This window comes from Dermacentor variabilis, chromosome 8, assembly GCF_050947875.1.
Source record: "Dermacentor variabilis isolate Ectoservices chromosome 8, ASM5094787v1, whole genome shotgun sequence".
Taxonomy (NCBI): domain Eukaryota; kingdom Metazoa; phylum Arthropoda; class Arachnida; order Ixodida; family Ixodidae; genus Dermacentor; species Dermacentor variabilis.
The window spans coordinates 129,549,589-129,576,098 of NC_134575.1; the positions used below are offsets into that span (position 1 = coordinate 129,549,589).

The window sequence follows — 26,510 nt, forward strand, 5'->3', positions numbered from 1 at the left end:
CGTATCACTATCTGTGATTGATATTTTTTACTGCTACGTGATACTTTATAAACATACAAACCTGTCATTACACTTAAGGAGCTGGATGTTTACCGTCTTGCAATGCCACTTCCACTAACGTTGAGTAAAGATTGGGATGCAAGGACCCAGTCTCACCTGTATTGTACGTCGCAGACAGCAAGGAGTGATTCAACCCTTGTAGTTATGGTCAAGCGTTCCAGAATTTGTGGGGCACTCTACGTTCATGTGCTTCCCATCAATGGCCCCGACGCAGTATGGCATATTCCACCGCTCCTCAAACTCTGCTGATACCTGCAGCATAAGAGCCATTCCATGGCCGTTTCACATAGGCAAATAATGTTTGATGTGGTTTCTTTTATTAAATATGCCAAACAAGTAGTACGAACAAGCAGTATGTTACAAATCATTCGTATAAAACACCTAGTGAAATAAGTATAGCGTACCTTGAGCCATTCATCAGCTCCTTGCGGACGCTGAAGATACAGCGGCTTCAACACAGTCCACAGAGCGGCGGACACTGCTGACACAATGCCGCATGTAGTCGATCTTGCCACCAGAAAGTTGAACGACATGTCCCGCTGTGTCTCTCCTGTGGCCAAGAACCTGTCAAGCCAATGAAATATACTTCTTTATTAAGACATAGGAATATACGGTCACCTTTTTTTCCGTCCTAATTCTATGAAAGCTTTTGGGAACTTAGAATAACTGTACTGCGAATGTATTTTCTAGCACTATTTGTTGAGGCATATATTCAAAGTGGTGCAAAGGAATGTTTCTTAAAAATAATAGCACATTACTGCCCAAATCCAACTGTGCAAGGGGCTATTCAGAGGTCATTATGTACCTCGCCGATCGCCAATACAGAACTTTGCTATTTCTCATGAAATCAATGCATGCTCCGTCATGCAAGCAACAATCTTGAGTGCCATAATTATCTCCCCCGGCCTAATGAAAAAAGAAATCCAACGAATAAAGTGTACTTAAACCAGTTTGTGTATAAAAAAGAAAGCGTCGGACTTGCTTTGACCTCACATCGATGTTCATCGCTCGTGTTGTGGCTTCTTTACATGCGAAGCATACGCACATGTGATTTATACTATTCTTGAGATGACATGCATTTTACCTGACGGTCATGGCTAGGCGATTATGAGCCGGGACTGCAGGCCTGTAGTTGGTGTCTTCCTATGTGATGCTGGGGTGCAGCAATTCCAGCAATGTGTCGAATGTGCTGGGCGGCATTCGCAGGAAGCTAAACAACAGCAAAAGAAAGCACACACATTATGCCCTGATTCCCAGACACCGCAAACTTTACAACTTCCTCTTGATAATACTCCTCGTCATGCGCGCGGAGTTTGGGCAGGAGACGGCTTGCGTCGGCCACTTCTCACGTACAGAGGCACGGGCCCACCCACCAGCGTCATTCTTTTTTTTTTTTTTTTGGAGGCTTCCGCGTTGCCAGGACTGACACCACGGCAGAGCACATCAGCACACTGACGACGTCTTCCTCTTCGCTAGAATTCAAATCCATGGCTGTTGGCGGCAGACGAGCGAAGTGCACGCGGACTGTGTAGATTTCGAGAGTTCTCACTGAGAACGATAATCTCTGGGATTGCGACTTGCGGGTCGCGCTCAGCCGGGCTTGCCGGTGTGAACATCAGTCGCCTTCGGTCGCTTTTTGGTCGCAAGTCGCAAATGGTCGCGCAACCTCCTCAAATCGCTGGTGTGAGTGAGCCCTTAAAGGAGATCGATGCCCCGGCGGGAAGAACTCGAAACTTAGGATGACCATGTTGCTGTGCATTAGCATGGACGGGAGCCATCGTCTCAAGCCTTTCATGATCGGGCGATCAAAGAAGCCAACATGCTTTAAGAATCAGCACATCTCGGTCCGCTATCACAGCAATAAGAAGGCATGGATGACCCGCGACCTGTTCGAAGAATGGCTGCTCAAGTTCGACAGTATAATTGAAGGGTAAGGAAAAAAAGTAGTGTTGCTACTTGACAACTGTAGCGCACACAGTGTTAGCCCGAAGCTATCATCTGTCGAATTGATGTTTCTGCCTCCGAATACTACGGCAGGCCTGCAGCCGTTGGACGCTGGCATGATCACCAACTTTAAAGTCCTGTATTGGCAGCGCATGCTGGAGTGGCTAATTTTAGCCATTGACTGCGCAGCTCCTGGCTTGTTGGGTCATGTAGATAGGCCCCCTGACCTGAAGATCAGCCTTTTGAAAGCCGTGCGCTTCATTCATGGTGCGTGGTATGAAGTAAAGCAGTCAACCATATACAACTGCTTCAAAAAGGCGGGCCTTGTGCGCCAGGATGAACTTCCCCAACCCACTGAGACCCCGGTGGAAGCCGCTGACATAACCGAGCTCTGGGAGCTCGTTCCTACTGGTGACACAAGTGGTGCGTTGATGGAGTAGTTTTTGACTGCAGACAGTGCTGCTTAGCTCTGCAATGAAGTCACCGATGGTGGCGACGGCAGCAGCGACAGTGACAACGAGATTGACAGTGGCTCCTTGACCCCGACCTGGATGTCCACGCAAAGTGCACTGTCGTCGATCGGCTCCTTAATTGATTTTATGCATGCTAAAGGATTACCGCGGTTGTGAAGCTGAAGCTGCCGCAAAAGCAAGTGCAGATTTTGGACTATTTCGGCGCGCCTAACCCTTGACACGGTCATTGGCGCTAGAAATAAAGTTTGTTTTTCACAGCCTACTTTCTACATCATCTATTCTTTAGAGCAAGTAGCAAATTCGAGTTCGGAGCAGTAAAGGTATTTTCAGCGTTTTTTTTTTTTGAATAACTGCAGTCCAGATATAGTGATAATTGCTTATAACGATCATATTTTTCGTTTTTCTCGATATCGTTATAAGTGGACTGCACTGTAGTAGCCAGGATCTACATCAGCCTGCCTCAAGATGTCCAGCGTGCCACTATTTCCATTGTTGAAGTAACATATACAATCGTATAATCCAAACCAAACACTGCGCAGGCCTACCCAGTGCATCTCGTTTAAGCATTCATTCGCGTTCTGCCTTCTTCCGTAGAGACATTTTGTCAAAAGTTCATCAGAACAGAGGTCGCATGCACAGGTTTCACTTTGTTCAAGATGTCATTGGAAAAACCTCCCTGTGCTTGTAACGTCCTGTGCCCAGAGCTTTCACTCGGTTGTAGGCACACCAACTTTTCACACCCAAAGGACTAAGGCTATGTCTAGGAGTTTCGTCAGTTGAACTGCAGTGAAACAGACTTGATAGTGTGGCCTGCTTCATAGCTTGTAGATTCCCTACATTTGCCCTGATTGCGATACCGTAATAATTTTGCAATCTATCGATCATAACCGTCAACTTCCCTTTACTTGGGAGTCCACGAGTTTTCTTTTTCAGTTTCTTCAGTCGGCACCCGACGTGCTTTTGCACGTGCCCAATGCACTCAAGTCTGCACACAGTGCCAGTTCCATACATATTTTTGACAGCTGCATGGCTTTTCGAGTCGCTGTCTCTGTAAAAATCAATGTACTTCAAGTCGTGCGTCGTTTCAGACCGCTCAAACATACGGTACAATCCTACCGTCTCCATGCTACGAGCACTGCCTGTGCCTATGTGGTTGGCTTGGCAGTCAGTGTGGTTCACCTACCATTCTTCGAACTTAATGCTTGTGGAATACTTCTTCATATTTTCACATGCCTTGCACTTTGTGGACATTGCTTGCACGTGAATCACCTTTCTTGTGTCCACTGATATCAGAGAGAGACAACCACTCAAAGAGAAGTGCCCACGCTTTTGCCAAGTGTCGTCACCCAATACGCCACACTCATTACTGCTGACAAGCTGGTGCACTTCTGCAGCAGCATCCAACATTGACTTTGATGCGACAATTCTCACGGCCTCATAGAGCTTGGAAGAAACCTTGCCATAGGCGGAATGACAAAGTGGCAGTGGCATATTCATAACCACCGAAAATGTCACAACACCAGTACGTTCTTTCCCCAGCTGGCACATAGTGTAGGCAAGCCGAACATTGTTTTGAGCTGCACTTGTTGCTTTTTTTTGATAAGGAAAACAAATGTTTGTAGGGACATGCTCTACATACCACGGCGTATGGAAAACATCCCCTTGGCGTGAGCGCTCCTCAAGCTTCAGTGAAATGATTTTGCATTCTGGGCACGCCAGCGACGCCAAAACTGAAAAAAGAATTTTGACATCTATAATCCTGTTATCCTGTAGCACAACACCTTCTGGTGGCACTTCACAGTCTTCCTCCAACTGGCCCAGTTTCACTTCACTTGCCGAAACAGCCACGTTCATGCCACACTTCGTCGAGTCATTCGTCGTGTACCGATTGCCATATAACTTGCGTTTCGGCCTTTGTTTCACTCGGAACTTAGCCATAACTTGTTATATTCTGTAAGACAACAATCCAGGACACTGAAGTGTCGAAACAATAGCTTTAAATAGCAGTACAACACATCGTCACAGTGTAAACACGATGACACATCATGCACCCCCACGTGGAAATTTGTTCCGTTTGAATAAAAAAAAAAATGATTGCAATCACCATTGCTCAATGTTATCAACCTTAAAAATACTTGACCACAAACTAACCTAAATGTATCCTGCCTATTTGAGCACAAACATCAGTTTGTTTTAATGATTGAGATGTAGGTTTCGTTTTCACAAAATGTCAGTTTTGGTTTCAGAGAGGTCTGCCGCTAGTTGTAAAAAAACATCATAACTTTTGAACAGAACCAAATAGAGACGTAATTTTTGCAGCAGCACAATTCTGAATGCCTGTAGATTCTTAAAATATAAAAAAATGAAATTCACTATTTCTGAAAAAACGTCGTTTTCAAGGGCGGCAATATACCTTAAGTTCTTTTGCTGACACATTCAAAGAACGACCCGACAGCTCGCCATGGCTTCCGTTCATTGCATACACCATTTTTACGTACATCACTTTGGGTACGTCTTGAAGGAAGTATTCGAAGGAATCCAAGAAATCCGTATGTCAGCAGGATCAGCGGTTAGAACACACATTAGAACAGGCCTGCATTAAAATTTTAAAAATGAATCAGCGTGAAAGAGCATAATCCCGTTCTCGCAAGTTTGCTTAAACAGTGATGACGGAGACATGACACATTGCGCCACGATGTTTACCCTTGGTGCTACTTCCAGGATACCCCATCTGACTTGCTGCTAGATGTGGATGGGCCATCATCATTACCACTTTCGTCTTCTTCAGAGCTCGCACCCTGAAGGGACGCAGAAAACCTCGGGTCCATGATGGTGTCGTTGCTATCTGATAAGTTGATGTCTGGCGAGCTCCCCTGGGCTACTCGCTGAAGAATCTGTTCTGCTGTGTCGTCCGACACAAGACCTGTCCCCTGAACAAAAAAAAAAAGGCATTTCATTCATGCGCTGCATAAAGAAAATACAAGCAAAAAACACCACGTGATAACGACAAGAACCCGCGTTCAATGCACTGAAGATGCTTCAGTATGTTCGAGATGATGGCTTTTAGCGCCAGTGTCCAACGTGTTGGACACGCAAAATCAAATCACTAGCAAAGAAAAGCAAGCGTACAGGCAACTAAAATTTTCCATCCAGCAAGCTCTCTGTGTCATTGCCTTTTTGGTAAACCACACCTCTCACATTAAAACTAAAAAATATACTAAAAACAGCACTTAGATCTCTAGTGATTGCTGTAGAATGCCGCCATGTTATCTCCCCTATCGCCAGATCTGCTGGCACAACTTCAACGAAACTTCATACGTGGTGCTAGTAGGCATCTATAATATTGTACAACTGGGCTCTACGGGGGAAAGTATGCTGAAGTCGGCATAGTGGCGGAGTATTTCATGTCTGATATATTGGAAAAATCTCCATAGCTGGAACTCGGGTGGTTATAGTTGTGGTAATCTACAAAAGTGGCAGCTGTCAATAGAGCCAATACCCTGAGGAAGCCACTTAGAGCAAAGAACTCCTTCGTGTGCTATTTCATTTCTTGGTGACAGATCATACGTAGCTGCTCCCCTTCAGGCTGATCAATTATGGTCTTGCAGTATTCTCTGTCAGCATGTTTACAGTTGCCAAAAAGATGTGCAATGGTTTGTCCTCTGCATGGGAACGCATTCTATACAATCCTACTACCACTTGCTTCTCCACAGCAATAGGTGTTCTCAATCGTGTGGTTTGCTGCTCCAATACAGATCTGCAGGATTCCACCAAATATCTCAAGGTAGAGGGCGACACATGGAAGGCTTGCTTGAAATGATTTTCTTCAAGGTTTGGCAGAGTGTCTTCAAACCAACGCTCATTTCTTCGAAAAGTCCAACGCTCTTGGTGAATAATGGAAGCAGTTGCCATCACAGCCGCAACACTGAACGAGTTTGCTTGAATGTGCTACTCAGTTTCGTCACTGTGTCTTGCTTGTGCATCTATTTGAAGGTCTTATCATTTCCTCTTATTATTATGCTTTGCACGTAATGCAAAGTACGCAGTAACTAAGCGGTTCACCTGCTGAAACTTAGCTAGAGTGCACTAGATTGGGGGAGTGGGTCCAACTAAAGCCCCTCCATACACGTTTCCGCCGACCAGGTTAAGTACCGCCAACCTGCCCTCCTCCTCCACGCTCCTCTCCCACTCACCCCCTTAGCTTCCGGCGTCAAGCGGAACTTACGTAGCTGCAGCTTCATGTTCTGAGTGGAAGTGACGCTTTGTTTTTTTAGCGTTGTTTACTTTCGCGCCGCTGGAGCGGCTTTAATTGCACGAGCTGCGGTTGAAACTGTGAATGCGATTCCATCCAAGAACCACTGCCTACTGTAATCAGCGATCTGCTTGTGTTCGCTGCTTCGCGTCAACCTGCGACGGGTTGTGGCACGAGCGACAACATGTAGCGCTTGGGCGCTTGGAGACCACTGCTGTTTTTCGTGCATTTGGACAACAGCGACCGCGAACTACTACTTCAGCGGAATACAACAGCTTGTCCGCTTTGCATTCGTCTTATGGTGACTGCCACAGCTCTGCTAAGCACGCGCGGGCGTCTCACCATCGTCTAACAGCACTCAAAGCGGAAATTCCCGCAGTGCAACTCCAGGAAGCGGGAACGCCGGAACCGGAAATTTTTAAACCGGAAATGCCGGAACCGGAAACACCGGAACCGGATTTGGTGTGAGGGGAAAAGGCGGCGCACAACAAAGGTTGTCGCTACTTAAGAAAGCGGCGGTGACGCGTAGATGCAGGGGCTTTAGGTCCAACGAGGGCTTTGCGCTGAGGAATTTGTTATTGAAAATACAGACGACGCCACCGCTGCCTTCTCCTGAATGCCACGGCCGCACGCGCCCGCCGGCAGCATCGGAGCATGCCGAACGGCAACACGGCTGCGCTGAAACACAGCGTTGCAGTTGTGTTCGAGTGTGGCCGTGCCTGGAGCAGCCACAGCTACGTAATGAGATGGATGGCGCTTGCAGTTTGCTTTCATTTTTAAACCTTATGTGCATGTTTCTACTGTGTCACGAGGGAACGAAATTCAGAGCTCATATCGCTAAGAAATGGGAATCATGTACAGGAGTGGGATGAGGTACAGGAATAAATGAACTGTGTGGCTTAATTAGTTGTTAAATAAAAACTAGTATACCTTCGTTTACTGCTTCTCTCAAGGCAATATATTGAATGCAAGCAAAATTTCCCCTATGGCCTAATAACGGCAGCAATTCGACATTTAGGGAGAATGTAGGCCACATTATTGATTAGGCGCAGCACATTTCTTTTGTAGGTTAATTGTGTGTTTTGAAAATATTTATGGAATAGCCATTTACTTCCATATTTTTATGCGTCATACGGCTGAGACAGTTGGTTTTTAAGGTCCCCTGGGTGAATAAAGAAAAATATATTTAGTATATTTGCTTGAATATATAGGTCTTCTGTCTTCGAGCTCTCGCACAGGTTTCCACTGTCACATGCCTCCAGTGTCAATGACTGTTCAACTGATGGCGGGGGTGCTCTCTTTGATGACCGGCATTCATCTATTGCTTGTGAGGCCTTTCTCTTTCATGTGGGCTGCTTGTAGAGATACTCCGGAAGACCCGGCAAGATTGTGGATACCGCATCAGACCGAAGGGCAGGCCTTCCATGCCTAGTAGATACTTCCCGGCCTTCAATGTGTACATAATGCGTCAGCATGTACTTTGCCTCGAAGTGCAGTCCACAAATGCAGCCGGTGGCTTCTAAAGACCCAATCGATATGGTGAAGATTGCGCTCCCGCATGCGGCACCTTTCTTCACCTTTAGGGAGTCCAAGGAGCGACAGCTTGGCATCTACTGTGTATGGTTTTGCAAGCCACTACGCAACAGTAGTTCTTTCACCAAGGTGTTCTAGGTGTGCTCATCCTTTCATTCTTTGAACACTCTGCCAAGTTGTCGAGTTACCAGACAAACTCTAGACATATTCCACATATGTACATATGTGCGGGCCATCTGCGCGCCTATACATCGTGCAGGCAGCATCGTTTGATGGAAGCGATGAACCTCCATTCATGGCAAAGCAATAATTTTATTGTATTGTTTTTGAACGTACTAGGTAAAAAAAATCAATTAAAAAATCACGTAAAAAATGCAAACACAATGGTGTCAAGCAGACGACAGCTCGGCAGCGCTCTAATTGCTGCCGGTACACGCACTTCCGCTGAGCCGCCAAGGCACCGGATTGGCCGGAACTTCAGAAGAAGGTGACGGCAGCGCCGCTGCAAATTTCACTGTTTTTCGCTTCACTCCCGCTGCATTCCGTGGCCTCCGTTGGAACCATTCCCCCATTCTAGTACACTCTAGTCCAGCGTCGCCATGTCAGCCATATTGTTTGTTTTGAATTTATCAGCTACTAAGCTGGCTAAGCCCTTTCTTGGCTTATAGTGACCACACAGTCTGAAATAGAACAACTTTTTATACGCATTAAAATATTTTCTTGTTCAGTAAACCCACACCTCAAAAACATTAAATGGATTGCTTTTGCAAGGACTTTCTCTTGTTCTGCTTTAGACGCCAAATTTTTTTGGAGTAGGGAGGAGAGTTGCATCAGTTTTGAGTGGGGTGGAGGGAATACCTTTCTGGGGGAAGGGGGAATGCGGAGATGGGAAGGCTTAGGGGGGGACCTCTGTTTTGCGGTCTCATAGCTGCCTATATTTATGTTCTATGCAAGAACATAGGTGATGCACGCTATGTTACACCACTACCATAAAGGAACAGGAATACAGAGGAGGTAACATTCACTGCTGCCCTTCGTGACAATACTGTCCCCACGCATCATTATGCATTTTTTCTCTACCAAACTGCCTCTTAATTGCAGAGGGTGCTACTGTACAGTGGTAGAGTATAGAACATTGCCTGCAGGCAATGCACCTTTTGCGTTCAGTCCTGGGCAACTACGAGTTAATGATAATAGTGGACAGAATGTTCCTTCTCTGGCAAACCACCTTTGGGTCTGTTCGATTCGCTGCACCACTTGAACCCAGTTCACGGTGGTTCACGGCAAGTTTCACACTTTTGCTGCGCCAATTCAGTGGTGCAGCTGCAGCGCGACACTAGCGCCCCGGAGAAACGGATGCCAAGGTGCAGGTGTTGTGCAGGCCTTCTGCATCGTGTCGCCCGTTGTTCACGTGCTGGTGAATTTTTATGTGAGTTGTGCTATTTGCGTTGCGCTGTTTGCGGTTGTAGAAAAGATTGGTCAGCGCTATTGTGTCTGCATGTGTGTGTGTGTGAGCATTGCAGCTGCACTGAACAACGACGAACTGTGCCACACTCTCAACTGTCGTTCAAGTAGCCATGGACCTTGTGGACTCGGACAGTGATGAGGAGTTCAATGACTTGGTCGTAATGTTGGCCGTAAAGCTGGTGAGGAAAGACCGAAATCATATTCCATGATACCATGAAGACATTGTTGGCAGCTATTTTGAGTTTGAGTTTAAGCGGCTCTTCTGACTGTCACGCGAGACCTTTAACTGTCTTGCAGACCGCTATCAAGCATCACCGTTCTTCCCAGAAGCTCGTGGAGGGCGCGCGCGAATCAGTGCCGAAAAAATGTGTCTCATCGTTTTGAGCTCTCTTGGGAGCCAGTGCAGCATGTACTCAATTGCAGACAGATTTGATGTTACAGAGTCATCTGTGCACGCATGCATTGAGAGGGTGCTCAACCTTTTACATAACATGAGTGAAGAAGTGATCGCGTGGCCGGACCAGCAACAGCAAGAACGTACCAAGGGTGGCTTCTTAATAAAGAGCGCTGGGAAGGGGCCATGAAACACAATTGGCTGCGTGGACGGAAGCCACGTAGAGATAAATACCCCGACGGAATCCCCGCACTCGTACTTCAACCAAAAGAAGTTTCCTTCTTTGATCCTGCAAGGCATATGCAACCATGAGAACAGGTTCACAGATGTGCTCATTGGATTTCCCGGCTCGGCACACGACGCCAGGGTGCTCCACGATGGCCCCTTTTTTGAAGCTGCAGCAACGAAATGCAGAAGTGGTTACATCCTGGGGGATTCAGCCTATCCGTTGCTACCATGGCTTATGACGCCTTACAAGGATACACAGCGGAGCTTCCCCTCCTGGAAAAGGAAATATAACAAGTGCCATTACCAGCAGCAAGTTGCCATTGAGGTGACATTTGGAATACTTAAGCAGCGATTTCGCAGGCTGTACTTGGTGGATGCAGCCAGCATCAAGCAGTGCTGCCTTATAATCATGGGCGCATGTGTCCTCCACAACTTATGCAATGAGGAGAGAGATTTCTTTGAGGAGCTGCAGGAACTCCCGGATTTGGAGGAAGTCGGAAACGATGAGGACAGTGGCCATGTTGCTGACCGCAGTGTGGCAGGCTACAGTGAGTGCCTGCGAAAAACAATTGCCGAAAAGCAGTGCTAAAACACTTAAGTGCATATCCTTGTGCCGCTAGCAGTACTTATGCAGATAAATTTTGCTTAGCTCTGTGTAATGCTGCAAATATACTTTCTGAGACGTTTGTGAAAGATAAAGAATCGAGACGTTTAGGGCCTGCAAGCCCCAGGCTACTTTGTATGGTTGTCTTGTGTTGTCTGGTAATAATACACAATACACACACACGCATAACTATCAGTGTTTCTTTTTGAAATTTTTATTCAGGAGCCGTTTTGGCAAGCTTCTCAACAGCTGTAACCAGCCACTCTAATAAGGCCATTTTTCTGTCAAAGCGTTCGGCCCGCTCTTCCTTTGCCTCCTTAAATTCTTTTAAAAGAGCATTCTACGATGTGCTGTCCTTTGTTTTTCTTGGCAAGGCATCCTTTGGGCGTGCATTCACAACTGCAGCTGATGAAGGGCTTGGCAGGGGTTTGCCCATTGACAGTTCTGGCTCCATGTTGTCAATGCCGTCATTAGCGCCGGGAGACTTGTTGAAAAACAATGTGCAGGATTAAGGCGGATAACTAAACTTCTGTCAAAATGAGGGAACTGCACCTGCTGTCTTTTTCAATTGTTGCTCCAGGCTTCATCAGCACTGAAGGTGTGATGTGATGTTCTTTTTCAAGAACGTCACTTAGCTCTCTATGAAAGAAGAAAAGAATTAGTTGCAAATACAAAAGCCCGAGACTGTATGCAATAGTTGACAGCGCTCACTCTTCATATTCACACGAAGCCATCGAGTGCCCAGATGAATTGTTTGTTTTCGTCTTCTTATAAAAGCGTTCGCGGCACTTCCATTTATTTTGCACCTGCAGCTCAGTCATCACAGCTGAGAATTCTATAGTGATCATAAGAGCAATATCTTGCCACAAGGCCTTTTTTGTCCTGTGAAAAAAAAAGTAATGGATTAAAATTGGGCAAATCTAGCACATTAAGAGCTGCTGAAGTATGCTCACAAGTGCCAAAGCAAACAAAGTTGAAATTTAACTTTTTGTTAACACGTCAATGAGAAAATAAATGAAACTTGCTTAAGGCTGCCTTTTTTCTCGATGAGAGGATTGAGCTCTTGGTATTTTAAAATGAGGAATCGGGTCCTTTGAGCACTCCAAAGTTCAGCCTCAGGGGATCCGGATCGCTCTTCCATCGGTGTGGCGCCGAGGTCCGCAGGTGTTGCCTCCATGGCAGATGACATGTCAGTGTCACATTCTCAATATATCACTGTGATGACCGTCCCATCTGTGACAGAAAATAGTACCGCATTGAGTTGTAGGTATGCATCTACTCTGGACTGACTTATTCGAAGCTTCACACGTGGGCTCAGTAGTAAAGAGGAGCGACTTGTCAGCCTACGCACTCAGACGTAGATGTACATGTAGAGTCTTCTGACCTAGTGGCACGTACCACTCTGGGGGATTGGCCAAGAATTGGGTAGTTTATAGGAAAGTGTGAAATAAGTCAAAATTTCATAATAGGTAAGTAATAATCAAAAGGCAAAGATTGTAGAGCCTGCATGATTTTACGAAAATGAAAATTCTACCATAATTATAATCAAACAGTTCAAATTCAATTTTAGTGAAAGAAAAGGAGGCTTAAAATTTTGTATTCAGAGTAGAAATCTCATTGATCCTAAAAGAAAATGTTGGATGGCAGCGCTAACCTTCCCGTCGCTATGCCAAATTGTAGAGGCACCCAAAGATAGTACATTTTGAACAGTTAAATCTAATCCAAGAAGGCAGAGTGGTGTTTGTAGGGTTCGTTTACTTAAGCTAATAAATCGTCGACAAGAATTTTTAAAAATGTTTTATGGTCTCATCTTCACTACACATGTAACAAATCGGTGAGGGTGCCAGAATGCCACAGTGAAGCCTACTAATAGTTACTTCAATTTTTTCTCGATTGGCATACGAGTTTGTTGTGTGCAGTGCAACAAATAAATGTTAACGTCTTCTTTCTTTTGTCGCAGCCAATATTTTAAATTTTTACGCATGTTACTACATACTTATTATTTCCTCCACCTTTGTTGCACGGGAAACAAAGCGCTATAAATTTCCGGATCAGAATAACATGCATTTTGTACACTTCAGTACTGGCATATTGACAAACAGGCACACTGCTATAGCTAAACAACGAATACATAGTGTTCACCATATTCACAGGCGCTAACAGCTGAGTTGAAGGAGCTTACAACAAGAAATTGACCCCATATGACTAAAAAGGGCTAACATACCTGGCGTTCTGTAGGCAAAACCATCACTGAAGGGAACACGACTCCCATCCTCGTCGACTACAGGGGTAACCTGCGTTTGCACCCCGTCTACAAGTACAGACAGCATCGGCAAGTCGTTCGCTGACATCGTCTGCTGTGGTCGGCTCTCAGGTGTGGAAGCTCGTGAACCGCGCGTGCACCAACGCGGGACCACCTGCAGAGCAGGTTCCGAAAGTTCCTGAACCAGCGCTGCACCTTTGCTACACTTTTTGAAACAGGAGCTGGGGTTGCAGGGGGCGCTAAGCTGCACTGCTGAAACAAACGGCAAGGTTCGGCACCGCGTGAACTGGTTCAAGTGGTGCAGCTGAATCGAAAAGACCCTTTGTACATAATACTGCTCACAAGTGTTGTGGCTTGGCCTACAGCGTCTGCTGCAACTGCGGCATCGGCACTTGCTGGCAGTGTTTTGTGTCCCTTTTTTGCCTTGCTTCACAATGTCTTGCTGGCAGTTGCATCCAGCCCTTACTGAAAGCTGGGTTCACTGCTGCAATGTCCACACAGTTACATCTGCCACATGCCTGTCCTTTTCCTATCCAGGGAATCACTACACGAGTTACTGCTTTCTCTGTGTGTAGTAAATGGTCTGCAAAAATTTACAAGCAGTGGACATTTAATTAAAATGCACCAAGGCTGTACTGCCTGGTCTCTTTACCATCAGGCATATGCTCGCATATGCCAGGCATATGCATCAGGCATCAGGCATATGCATATGCTGTTGGTGCTTTTTTCATCAGCCTTCTGGAGGGCAAAAACTCAAGGTCTACAGCCAGTGTGACATGCACTGCAGAGTAGACTTACTGGTTCCCTGAGTGCACCTTTTTCATGGCATATGACGCATGAGCCCTGCCGCAGCAGATTAGTTGTAAAATGTTTTGTCAGAGTCTCGGTGGGAAGTGCCCCCCCCCCCCCCCCCCCAAAAATAAGAAAGCGCACGGATGCACATTGCTGCAATTGTGCCGTGTATCATGTTGCAACTCCACCAGTAGCTCTGTGCCAGTGCAGTGCTGAGAAAATTTGCATTGCTTACAACTGCAACTCCATGTTTAAAACTGAAACTGGCCAGGGCTTTGTCCAGACTGCACCATCAAGCACATACAGCAGGCTTTCATTGATTGCTAGCAAATTTATTGAAAATATCCCTGCATTACACTACGGGGACACTTCAAAAACATCACATTGGTGGCTTTTGGCACTGTCGGCTCTCCCTTGCTGGTGGTGGCAGTGTGTGGCTGAATTCACATCATTTTTGCAAAGGGGAGCGCGGAAGCGTTGCGAAAAAAATGAGACCTGGACAGGAAAGACGCTCACTTGTTACTAAGTGTATTTTCAGAGGCAAACCACCAGGAACGATATTGCGCATGCGCTGCCATCGAGAAATGTGAAGAAAAAAATTAACATTAGAAAAATTTAAAATCGCCTAACAACGTGGCATACCTCACTGCATCAATAACGACAGCTTGTGTGGGTGATAGCACGAACGGCACGTGCAAGTGGCCTGACAGGAATCATTCAAAAAAAAAAAAAAGCCTTCGGGGGAGGGGGACAGACGAGGGGGGCATAGAAACTTCAGCCAAGGCGAGGAACATAAATTCCTTGTCCATCAGATGCAGTGACAGCGCACTTATACTAATACTTGTTTAAAACGCGCGGTAACACTGGGTCGGTATAAGGCGCCGACGTAAAGGATTGGCTTACTATTGAGCACAGTATGTCGCTGAGACCATTTCATCATACCAGGATGGCAACGATGCAACCAACGAGTGGGAGTTATCGTGGTGCAATGGGCTTTCATGTTGGTGGCACCAACAAAATCAGCATGCCGATCATTGTTTGATTGATCTCCGTGCGACCGACCACTGAACTGATAACCTCATAGCCGTATCACCTTTAATCAGGCAGAGAATGAGTTGAAGCATTCTTTCAAGGTTAAAATGCAGAATTTCCACTCTCTCAAGCCGTGCACATGAAGTTTAAGCAGATTTTGGTCCTGTTTAGCAAAGGTTAGGCCTAGAGGAATCGTCTAGTTCATGCACCTGCTACCAACAGAACTGGACTAAATATGTAAGCAGTTAGGATGAAGGTAACTGCTTTTATAGTTCAGTTGTGGCTTTTGTGATTTGAAAGCAACTGCCCTTCATTTTGCATGGCACACAATAAGCGGGAGGCGGCAATACAGTGCTGTGCCAACATCAGTATGTCGCCGTTCCCGAAGGCTGCCCAATTGCATTCACTACTTAGGTGGTTGGATCTGTACGTAATGTTGTACTGAGACATTTTTTAATTCCAGAGATGCTTTTGTTGACCTCTGTGTCCATTGGAAAACAATAGGCTGTGCATTAGCCTAAACAGCTGCCTCGCTCAGTTAGCAACGGGTTCAGCGATGGCATCCGCATTTTTGCAAGAGAACTACACGGCATATAAGTGAGCACTTATGCAAGAACAGTTTTCTCTAATAGTACTGTCCCAGCACTGCACGACTGAGCTAGAGAAAGTAGAGTGGGGGTGCGTGAGCCCAACTGTATTCCGCACCGGCTGGTCCTTTTTTGTAGCTTCCTCCTGGACCTCTTTTCACTCTGTAAATAAACATCTTTCGTAACATCTTTGGTGGAGTTGCAGGGTACACCAGAGCTCACGCACCCCCATTCTTCTTGCTCTGGCTTATCATTATATACGGCCGGACTTTTCATGAGCACAATCAATGGCTGTCGGTCGTTCTTGACTGTATCCAGCAAGCTGGCCTTATTTTAATCTCCAAATAGTGTCATTTCGGTGAGCGTCAAGCCCTTGTAGTACTAGGTTTTCCGATCGACAGAGACGGCATACAACCAGACCCCAAAAAGATAGCAGCAATTCATGACTTCCAACAACCACAGACTGTAAAAGACCTGTGAAGTGTTTTGGGCCTTTCCTAATATTTCCGACAGTTTGTCAAGAATTTCCCACAGCTTGCCTGTCCCCTCACGGCGCACCTTTACAAAGACACCCCATACTTGTGGACTGCGAGTCTGCATTTCAACAGCTAACATTTTTGTTGATTTCTGGACTGGTTCTGTTGCATTTTGATTCAGAGGCTTCAACTGAGCTCCATGCTGACGCCACCGGTGGGGGTGTTGGCACTGTGCTTGTTCAGAGCATGCGGTGGCTGCTAGCATGCCATTGCCTATGGTAGTCGGACACTTACAAAAGCGGACAGAAGCTACACCGTTACTGAACTCGAATGTCTAGCAGTCATCTTTGTCTTTGAGAAGTTCTGTCGGTATCTGCACGGCCGCACATTCATGAGAGTGAATGACATCATTCACTATGTTGGCTCGTTGGGCTGCACGACCAGTCTGGCCGGTTGGCCCGCTGGGCGTTGCGCCTTCAAAAGTTCAGCTTTTCCGTCACCTACAAGAGCGGACAATATCACACGAATGCTCATTTTCTATCCCCTGTCCCTTTGTCGCACACTAACGTGGACAATGATAAGTATGATAACGATCTAGTTTCCATCTCCTCCGAGTTTCCAGACCTCAGTGCCTTCGAGAACGAGCAATGTTGCGACCCTACCTTGAAATATCTAGGGCCAGCTGCACGTGAGTCAGCAGGAATGACACCATTTACTTTTTGTAATGGTTTGCTGTACAAAAAAACATTACTCAACTGATGGCCCTCATTGCTTCTAGTTGTGCCAGAAAACCTGCACCCTGCTGTTCTTCGTTCCACGCACATCACTTCCGAGCACCTTGGCTTCGCACGCACACTACACCGACTTCGCCAGAGAGAAAAATAACATTTATTTCCACCAGTCAATCAACACCGCAAAAGATGGTCTTCCTCCGCAGCGCCTCTATCTGTCGGCCAGATACCAAAGCGCTCGGAGGCAGCTAGAGCTTGTCTGATGATTTCTCATCGAGTCTTGCTGTCCCAGTTGTGTTGTAAGGCCTCCCAGGATTCTATCGTCTTTGAGCTATTGTATATTGCTTTGTACATCCACACCATGTGGACTATATTCACTACTATGGAGAACTTGCAATGTGGTTTGAAGACTTCTGGATGGAATTTGCTATATAGCGTGGGTTTCGGAAGACCACTGTCCACCGCTGCCGCAATACTACCTCTGCTTCCTTGCTAAGCTGTGGTATGTCGCCAGAATAGCCTGTCTGTTTAGTTTGTAATGCTTTAATGTAATGATTTCCTGATAGGTTTTCAGTTCCTAATTTCTGTCTACGTCCTCAGCTGGTTGAAGTGCCGTGGGGGCCTACTGGAATCTGAGACCTCGGGGACCTTGTGGGTTTCATTACCCCAGATACCCTGGTGAGCGGGCGCCCACACAAGCAGAAGTCGCTCCTTGGGCCCCCTCGCTCCATTTATTATTTGGGCGGCAGCTGTCGTAACTTGTCCTGTTTTGTAATTTTTTATTGCATTTTTGGAATCGCTAATGACCACCTTCACCCTCGCGTGACTAGCTGCGAAGGCTATGGCCATCTCTTCAGCCTCTACGGTTGTGACCCTGCCGAGCGTACAGCACGACACCGGACATCCGTCTACCGTGTGAGCCGTGCACGGTGTGTGTATTTTCCATATCCTCTTCAAAAGGAAAGTACATCATTTTCAACTAGTATTTATTTTGACACCGTAATTACGCTCTCATACAAAGCAAGTTTGGTGTGAGTGTAACGAAATGAAAAACTTTGTTTGGTAAATTAGATAACTGGGCTAGTTGTGTACTCATCCACACTAAATAAGAGGGGAGCAATTGGCAAAAACTAGGCTTGTGCGAATAGTGCTTTTTCGGTTCGAGCAAATAGTAATTCTTCTCGAATAATTTCGAAGCGAATACTTCGAATAGTAGCAAGTAAAGAAAAATAAACAGCTGAGGGCTAAGGTCTGGGATTTATTCAAAGAAAGTAAACAACTTGATTATTTACGAAAATCTACTAATTTTCGTGCAAGAACACTAGCTGTTCCACATGCTGGGGTTTGAGGTGCTCCCTTCTGCAGCTTACAATGGCTCCTGCAGTCGAAAAAAGCCTTTCACTTCTTGTCTGGGAAACTGGTATGGAAAGATACCTATGGGCAGCTGCAACCAGGGTTGGGTAAAGGTGGCTGCCCTTACTTCTCCACCACACAAGGGGGTCTTCGGACCGGGAAAGAAGCCTTCAAGTACCCAGCAACCTCATCCAAGATTGTATGGCGTGACTGATGATGTGCACGCGAACTGAAGTGTGTAAGAGCACTCCACACAGAGGCCCCTGATGGGTCTGCAGAGCAGGTGCTGTTGTCACTTATTGCTGCACCATGTTGATCTAGGATCAACATGGTACAGCGGTTCCACAGTACTGCGCACAGTACCGTCACCCCAAGCACTAGTGGGCCCCAACACTTGCGTCCCCTTAACCTAAAGCTCTCCAATAAATGGAAACTTCCATGGACGCAGATGGTAAGATAGTTGAATTAAAAGCGGCTGCTTGCAAATGGACCTCTCAAATTGCTCGCAGCGCGACAAGAACGACCGCCGAAGTGAAGCCGGATCAAGACGGCGTGGCATCCTAGAAGGTGTGTTACTGCACGTTTAGCATTGGAAGTTCTGTAGTCTCGAGTTTCAGCAACCCATTGGTGTGAAAGGCAGATGAAGCATATGCACCCTGCTGCCGGAGCTTTACATGATATTGTCATCTCAGTGCGAGCGATGCTATCAGCTGTGTAGGCACACAGAAGTGTGGCTGGCTTCGTTTAATTCGTACTGCCAGTGTGAAGGTATAGTCAACGTGGCATGAAACCGTATCATTTCTCACCTACTCCCAAATTCATCGAAATGAATTATTTTCTCATTCAAATTTGCTTTTTTCGACTGCCCGATAATTCGAAAAATGCTGCGGCCCCTTTCTGTGTAGGAAAAATCAATCACCAACTGTACTTATTAGCATAAAAAGTCGAATTTTGGTAAAATGAAATTTAGATATAATGAAGCAAAGTGCCGATCTTACCTTTGTTACATCAAGATTTAAATGTATCGAAGTCGCACACAAACACCCTTCGTTATGTTGAAGTTTAAATGCACTTTTCTATGGTCAAGAGGTTATGAAAAGTTATACTTCATTATGACAAAATTCTCTATACAGACCTTTAACAGTATGCCTGAACTGTTGGCAGGTGCACTGATATTGCTTTATGTTATCATTTCTAACTATGCCTAAAATCCATGAAAGAGAAACGGCAAGTGTTTAACAAGTTTAGTTGTACATTATTTCATGAAGTGCTTCCTTATATTTTATCCCAAGTCGTTCTCACGGATGAAATGCCAGGCGCAAGCCGATGAAGTACAGGGGTCCGCCTTACACTGTGCCCCGGCCTACAAGCGAGAGGTTCTTGTACAACATTTATTTATTCAGGGTTGGTCAGCCCAAGAAAGGTGCTCAGGTATCGGTGCGTCGGCAATCATGAAGCAACTCGTTGAAGGGGGATAACAAAGCATTTAATCATATACAGGACTGATCAAGGACAATAAGGGAACAAAGAATTGAACAGAGGAACGAACAAAATTGGTGAAAAGCACACACAATTCGAAACGCGACCAGAACAAACAATAAAAAAGCAGGGTTACAACAAAAGCAAACAATTGAGTTTAGAAGCACACGAGTCATTGAGAGTTAACAGAAAAAAGAGGACAAGCCGGCGGACAGACCGTATCGGAGCGCGGGTGAAGAACGGGCAAGGCTCGGGTGGTAGTCATTGCGGCGATAACTCGATGGCGGTGGGCCCGGTGTGATGAAGCCTGCACCTCGCCGGCAAGGATTCGGCCCTGCACGCCGCAAAGACTCCCACAAGCTTCTTCGCTGCCTGTTTCCAACCGGCTGTGTCGGCTGCTCATGGAACTGCTAACAAGCCGGCAGAAGGCACTGGTCAAAGACGGTGCTGTGCCCAGTGGTCATTTACGAGCATCCACCTCGGCGCCACCGAAGACAGTATGCACTCTGTCGATTTATGGCCTGGCTGTCCACACGATCCCGAACAGTGGACAGCGAGTGCACAACTCTCTTTACCAAGCGCGCTGCCTGCTCCGGGCCAAGTCTCGCCGCCCTCAAAGAACAGCCGCTTGCGCGGCTCACAAATCGACCGTCTCTAGATGCCCTTCGACCCTGGGCGGTCCTCTCTCGCGGCCTCCTCCCGTAGCTTCTGAATGGGAGGCCCGAAACAATGCACTTGAAAGAAATATATATGACATGGTTGGCGCTGGTCTGTGACATTGCTCCCTGCTCAAGAATATTAGTGTAATATTTTACTAGGCACAGGCCAGCAACAAATCACACAATGATAACAGGAAGCCTGTGAGCGTCGAACGTCAGAACAGGAATCTACTCTCAAAACTAGTGTAGAATCTATGGACGCACAGGTGGATATGCACACTTCACAGTTGCATTGTCCTAAGCAATAGTCGAATCCCAATGGCATGAGGATCTGGACCCAGCCTCATGGGCACTGTCATCTGACGCGTACCCAACTGCACTTACGAAGTCCACAGTATTGTACATACTAAGAAGCACATGATATCGCATGACACCAAAGACAGCAACCACACCGTATTATATCATACTTACACAAAGCTAGACCTAATGCCTCCACACAGAACACATGGAAGAACACTGCATGAGATTGTCAGTGACATGAATACATACAAGCACTGACGTTGAAAAAAAAAATGCATCACTATACAGTGATAACAACCCGCCTCAGCAAATTAGTCGATCTGACTCGTATAGTCTGCTCCGACATTGTCACTGCCCTTGATGTATTCAACCTGAAAGGCATACTCTTGGAGCTTTAGGCTCCAGCGAAAGACACTTTCGTTCCCTGACTTTGTCTCATGAATGAACTTTAGTGGCTAATGGTCGCACTAAGCGAGAAATTTCCTTCCATACAAGAAAGCTTGGAATTTCTCAATTCCCCACACAACCTCCTTTTCCACAGTTGAGCAGGCTAGCTCCCGCGGTAGCAGTCTGCGGCTCACGTAAGCTACTGGGTGGAGCACCTGATCATGCTCTTGAAGTAGGACGGCTCTGAGCCCCCGGTCTGAAGCATCCAGTCCTGAGAATGAACTGTCTCTCAAAATCTGGAAGTTTGAGAATGGGGGCAATTGTCAATAAGCGTTTTAGCTTGACAAATGCTTCTTCCTGGTCAGAGCCCCAGTTAACGGCCGTAGGGTAACCCTTTCGGGTCAAGCCAGAGAGCGGACATGTCAAAGTTGCATACCCCAAAATAAAATCTCGATAATATCCAGTTAGCCCAAGGAATGAACAGACCCGTTTTTTTTTTTTTTTCTCTCTGGTCATGGGGCGTTTTGGATTTTCTTGAGGGTGGCAGTAAGGGGTGACATTTCTCCGGCCTGATCTGGTGGCCCAGAAATGACTTTGCTCACTCCAATATGACATTTAGCAGGTTTAACAGTCAACCCTGCCTCCTTGATCCGCTTAAACACCTCGCAGTGCTTTTTCCCATGTGCTCGTGATGAGGATGTCGTCATGGTAGTATGCGACGTCTGCTATTCCCAAAAGGATGCTGCGCATCAGCTTAATGAAAAAGACCGCAGGGGCTGTCTTTTTGCCAAATGACATGTAGCAGAACTGGAAATGTCTGTTACTGGAGGTGAAAGCTGTCTGCTTTCGAGTCAGCCGGCACAGGGACTTGCCAATACCCCTTGGCAAAGTCTAACTTAGAAAAAAAAATTTTTGCACCCTACAGTAGCAAGCAATGGGCTCGGCATCATCTACCAAAGCTTGATTCAGCCGTTGGAAGTCGATGCACAGTCAGTGCGTGCCATCAGGCTTTCACACCGCTACTACCGGAGAGTTATATGCCGACTCAGACCACTCAATGATCCCAAGCTGTAGCATGCTGGAAATCTTCTCTATGACCTCTCTGACTGCGAAGGGCATAAGATACTGTTTGACATTTACAGGTTGCTCGGTCCACAGTTTAAGCTTGCATTCGGCTAGCTTGGTTTGACCTGGACGATCTGAGAATATTTTCTCAAACTCTTGCAGAAGTTGCCGGGTCTCTCCCCTCTGTTCCTTGGTCAGCTGGTCTCCAATGCTGACGTCATGAAAGGTCTGTGACTGATAGTCGTGAGGCACTCCCATTTCACTTGTGTCTGCTTCCCCAGTGGGTTCTCGGGTTCTCCTCTCGACGATACTTTTTAAGCATATTTATATGCAAAACCTTGGTGGTGTGCCTGAGATCCACTTCATAGTCACTGTTTACCTTTCGACTGAAAATGTTATAGGGACCCTTCCATTCCATTAACAGTTTGTTGTTTTCAGTCGGCAAGAAGATTAAAGCCTGATCACCAGGCTTCAGCGATCGCTTTCTGCTCTTCATGCACCAGTTTGCAGGTGTTTTCCAGTCTCTCACGAAGTGCCAGGACGTACTCGTTGGTGGTCCTTTGTTCATCCAGAATGGCATCATTTGTCCATAGCTCTTGCAGTACCGCAAGTTGCCCTCTTACGCTCCGCCCGTCAAGGAGCTCGAATGGGGAAAACTGGAGGCTCTCTTGTGGAATCTCTCGATATGCGAAAAGCAGCAGAGCGAGATACCAGTTCCAGTCCCTTGGTCTCTCTTGACACATTCGTTTTAGCATCTGTTTGAGTGTCATGTTAAAATGCTCCACCAAACCGTTTGCCATCAGATGGTAAGGGGTCATTTGGAACTGTTTTGTAGACAGCAGTCGGCTCACTTCTTTCATCACGTCCGAGGTGAAGTTCGTCCCTCGGTCACTCAATACCACTCTTGGGACTCCCACGCGTGAAAACATCTTGACGAGCACCTCAGCAACACGCTCCGTTTCATCACTGGGGAGCACAACCGCATCGGAATATTGAGTGCCGTAAGCCACCATTGTTAATATGTATCAATTTCCCTGAGCCGACTTTGGGTTGTCTGGGAGCACATTTCCCCATTCATAGGGGATATACCCTTGAGCTTTTCTCTAAACCCTTCCTCGGTCATGCTAAAGTGTAGCGTCAATGCTTGCTTTATTTTTTTCTTAATCCGTGCAATCTGGCACGGACATCTTACCGAAAATGCTCAGTGCCTCAGTGCTCAAACACAGGCTCAATGTAGTGGACCAATGGTCTCGTAGCCAACCTTGGCCTCGAGCCACACGCTCAAAACTCATCGAATACGCGTCGAGGTCATCATGTTGTTCATAGAACACAGGCATAACTTTGTGTGGGTTCAATTTGTTTCCCTGCATCGCCCCCTTCTCTTTCGACCCAGACCTACAGTCTGTTTCCGAGGGACTGCCGGGTTGCTGCCTCAGCAACAACACCTGCTTTTCTATTTCAAGCAGAGCCATTCTTAAGGTGAACTCTTCTCTTTCCATCTCGAGCTTTAATTTGGACTCCTCCTCTCTCATAGTATTTTCGCGTTCAGCTTCTTCCCTGTGCCAAGTGCATTCTGCATTGCGCTCTTCTCCACGTCTAGCTCTCTCTTGCTCTATCCAAGAAAACAATTCTTTACCTTCAAAGCAGTAGCTGTCCCTGATCAACGAGTTTATTAAACTCGGCCTCTGCCATCATGCTCAAAGAAACAGTAGACTTCTTGCCACTAGCACGACCCCTCAAACGAGTTCCTTCGGATCTTCAGCACGGACGCCAATTGTCACAAAGTTATACAACTCGCTCGCCGACCCCTCTGCAAGCCGACGAAGTACAGGGGTCCGTTTTACGCTTTGGCCCGGCCTACAAGCGAGAGGTTTTTGTACAACATTTATTTATTCAGGGCTGGTCTGCCCGAGCAAGGTGCTCAGGTATCGGTGCATCGGCAATCACGAAGCAACTTGTTGAAGGGGGATAACAAGGCACAGGACTGATCAAGGACCATAAGGGAACAAAGAATTGAACAGAGGAACGAACAAAATTGGCAAAAAGCACACACAATTCGAGACATGACGAGAACACACAATCAAGCAGGGTTACAACAAAAGCAAACAATTGAGTTTAGAGGCACACGAATCATTGAGAGTTAACAGAAAAAAGAGGACAAGCCGGTGGACAGCCCATATCGAAGAACAGGGAAGGCTCGGGTGGTAGGCGGTGAGCCCGGTGCGATGAAGCCTGTGCCTTGCCGGCAGGAATTCGGCCCTGCACGCCGCAAAGGCTAACACAAGCTTCTTCGCTGTCCGTTTCCAACCGGCTGTGTCGGCTGCTCACGGAACTGCTAATGAGCCGGCAGAAGGCGCTGGTCAAAGACAGTGTTGTGCCCAGCTGTTATTTACGAGCGTCCTCCTCGGCGCCACCGAAGACAGTATGCGCTCTGCCGATTTATGGCCTGGCTGTCCACGCGATCCCGACCAGCAGAAGCGACTGAACAGTGGACACAGAACGCACAACTCTCTTCACCATGCACTCTGCCTGCTCCGCTCTGGTAACCTGACACCACGGCCAAGCCCTGACTCTGTTGAAGGGGACAGCGAAGCTGCCTTCGAAGAACAACCGCTTGCGCAGTTCACAAAGCCAACCGTCTCCAGATGCCCTTCGACCCTGGGCGGTCCTCTCAGCCCTCTCTCACGACCTCCTCCCGTAGCTCCTGAAGGGGAGGCCCGAAACAACACACTCTAAAGAAATATACGTAACATGGTTGGCGCTGGTCTGTGACAACTTCTTTTTTGCAGAAGAAACACTTGAACTCAGCAGCGATGCAGTCAGTGGCGCAGAGCTCTTGTACATCACGCTGGAGCAATGACAATCTTTGTATACATGAGTCTGGAATCAATGCAAGCACACATAATAGTTGAGGTGCAGTAGCTGAGCCAAGCATGTGGCATGTCCGTGGAGGGAAGCTAGGCCTCCTGCAGCAGACACTTGAGGTTGAACTCTAAGCTCGTCTCGATGCCATCAGGAGTGAAAAAAAAGCAATGAAGAAAGTGAATACAACGAAAAAATGAGATGTATCACAGAAGAACGTGAGCTAAAAAAGTTGATACCGAAAGGAGCAGCATGGTGCTGAGAGGAAAAAACGAAATGCGCTGCACAATATGAAGGTTTACATCATTAAAGAAAAAAAAAAGGTGTAAAAACTGAAGCAGGAGTTTCTGAAAAAGCAGCTGCAAGTGGCTGACTCTGATTAAAGGATATTCGTGATAGCATGTTCTAGCAACTTGTCAAAATGTAAAGGTGAGCATTAAAACACGTTGTGGGGCTAGTTGGTGCATAACTTACAATAGAATAAGCGCCAAAATTGGCGACACACAAGAAGGAATACAGACAGGACAAGGCGCTGTATTCCTTCTTGTGTGTCGTCAATTTTGGCGCTTATTCTATTGTAAAAGAAAGGTGAGCATGCTTAGCTAATGTTTTAAGTACATTATACCGCAATTGGTGGCAAGAATGCTCAGGTTCTTCATTTTGTTTCACAGGTAAAAACTAATCATTGTACACATGTAACTGTTGTGTTTAAGTGTAAATAAATTGTTATGTCATTTTCAAGTGAAACTGTGGGTCTGAAATGTTTTTTTTAAACTGGAACACGTCATGTTTATATTTAAGAATGTTTGACCGAACACAGCATTTTACTCAATGATATGTCAGCCAGCCTCATCAGAGACTGAGTGTAGCTGGAACAGTCTTCCAGCAAGCACCTAGCATACATTTCACTCTAAAAAAAAAGTTTACACCCTTTGGGGCTTATCTTGTCTACAAACAATAATTGTCATCTGCCCTGCTTGCGTTTCCTCTCTTGAAAACGGCGCTCACTACTTTCTTGTCGAGAATGCTGTGTCAACGTGATAACGTGCAAGCCGTTTGTGACTAGGAAGTACCATGCTCGGAGCATTAAAGAAAGGAGATGCGGGTGAGACAGATGACTTGTTTGGGGACAAAATGCAACCCAAAGGGTGTAAACTTTTTAAAGTGTGGTCTGATGGTGCACTCTTAAAAAACTACACTGATTGTGGTGTACATTTGCCTCACAGCAATAATCGTTGGCTGTCTTGCCCACATTTGCATTCTTTAACCTCTTCTAGCCTGAATTTAGCATACTGCATAAAAAAATTATTTTTGCTGTGGCTTTTTATGTTCTGGTTATGAGGAAGTTACACAGCAACTTTTATGCGTGTCGGGGTTTTAGGAAGAAAGTTACAGCTATGTCGCGAAAACGCGACAACAGGTCGTAATGGATCAAAAAATGTTTATTTTCAAACACACTTGAGAGCTCATTTCTTTGAGTTTAGCACATTTGTATCTCAGTTCTTATGAAAAGAAATGAAACAATTTGAACTTTTTTTTATACACAGATGAACTTTGCACTTTGTGCAG

At 46.3% G+C, this 26,510-nt stretch overlaps 1 long non-coding RNA gene and 1 pseudogene across 1 annotated transcript in view; one reads left to right on the forward strand and one right to left on the reverse strand.

Annotated features, from left to right (window-relative positions):
* The window catches only part of LOC142590587 (uncharacterized), a 284,368-nt gene that overhangs the window by 65,871 nt on the left and 191,987 nt on the right, over positions 1–26,510 (forward strand). The gene's annotated exons all lie outside the window — the stretch shown is intronic.
* On the reverse strand, positions 1,448–5,402 carry LOC142590585 (uncharacterized; annotated as a pseudogene).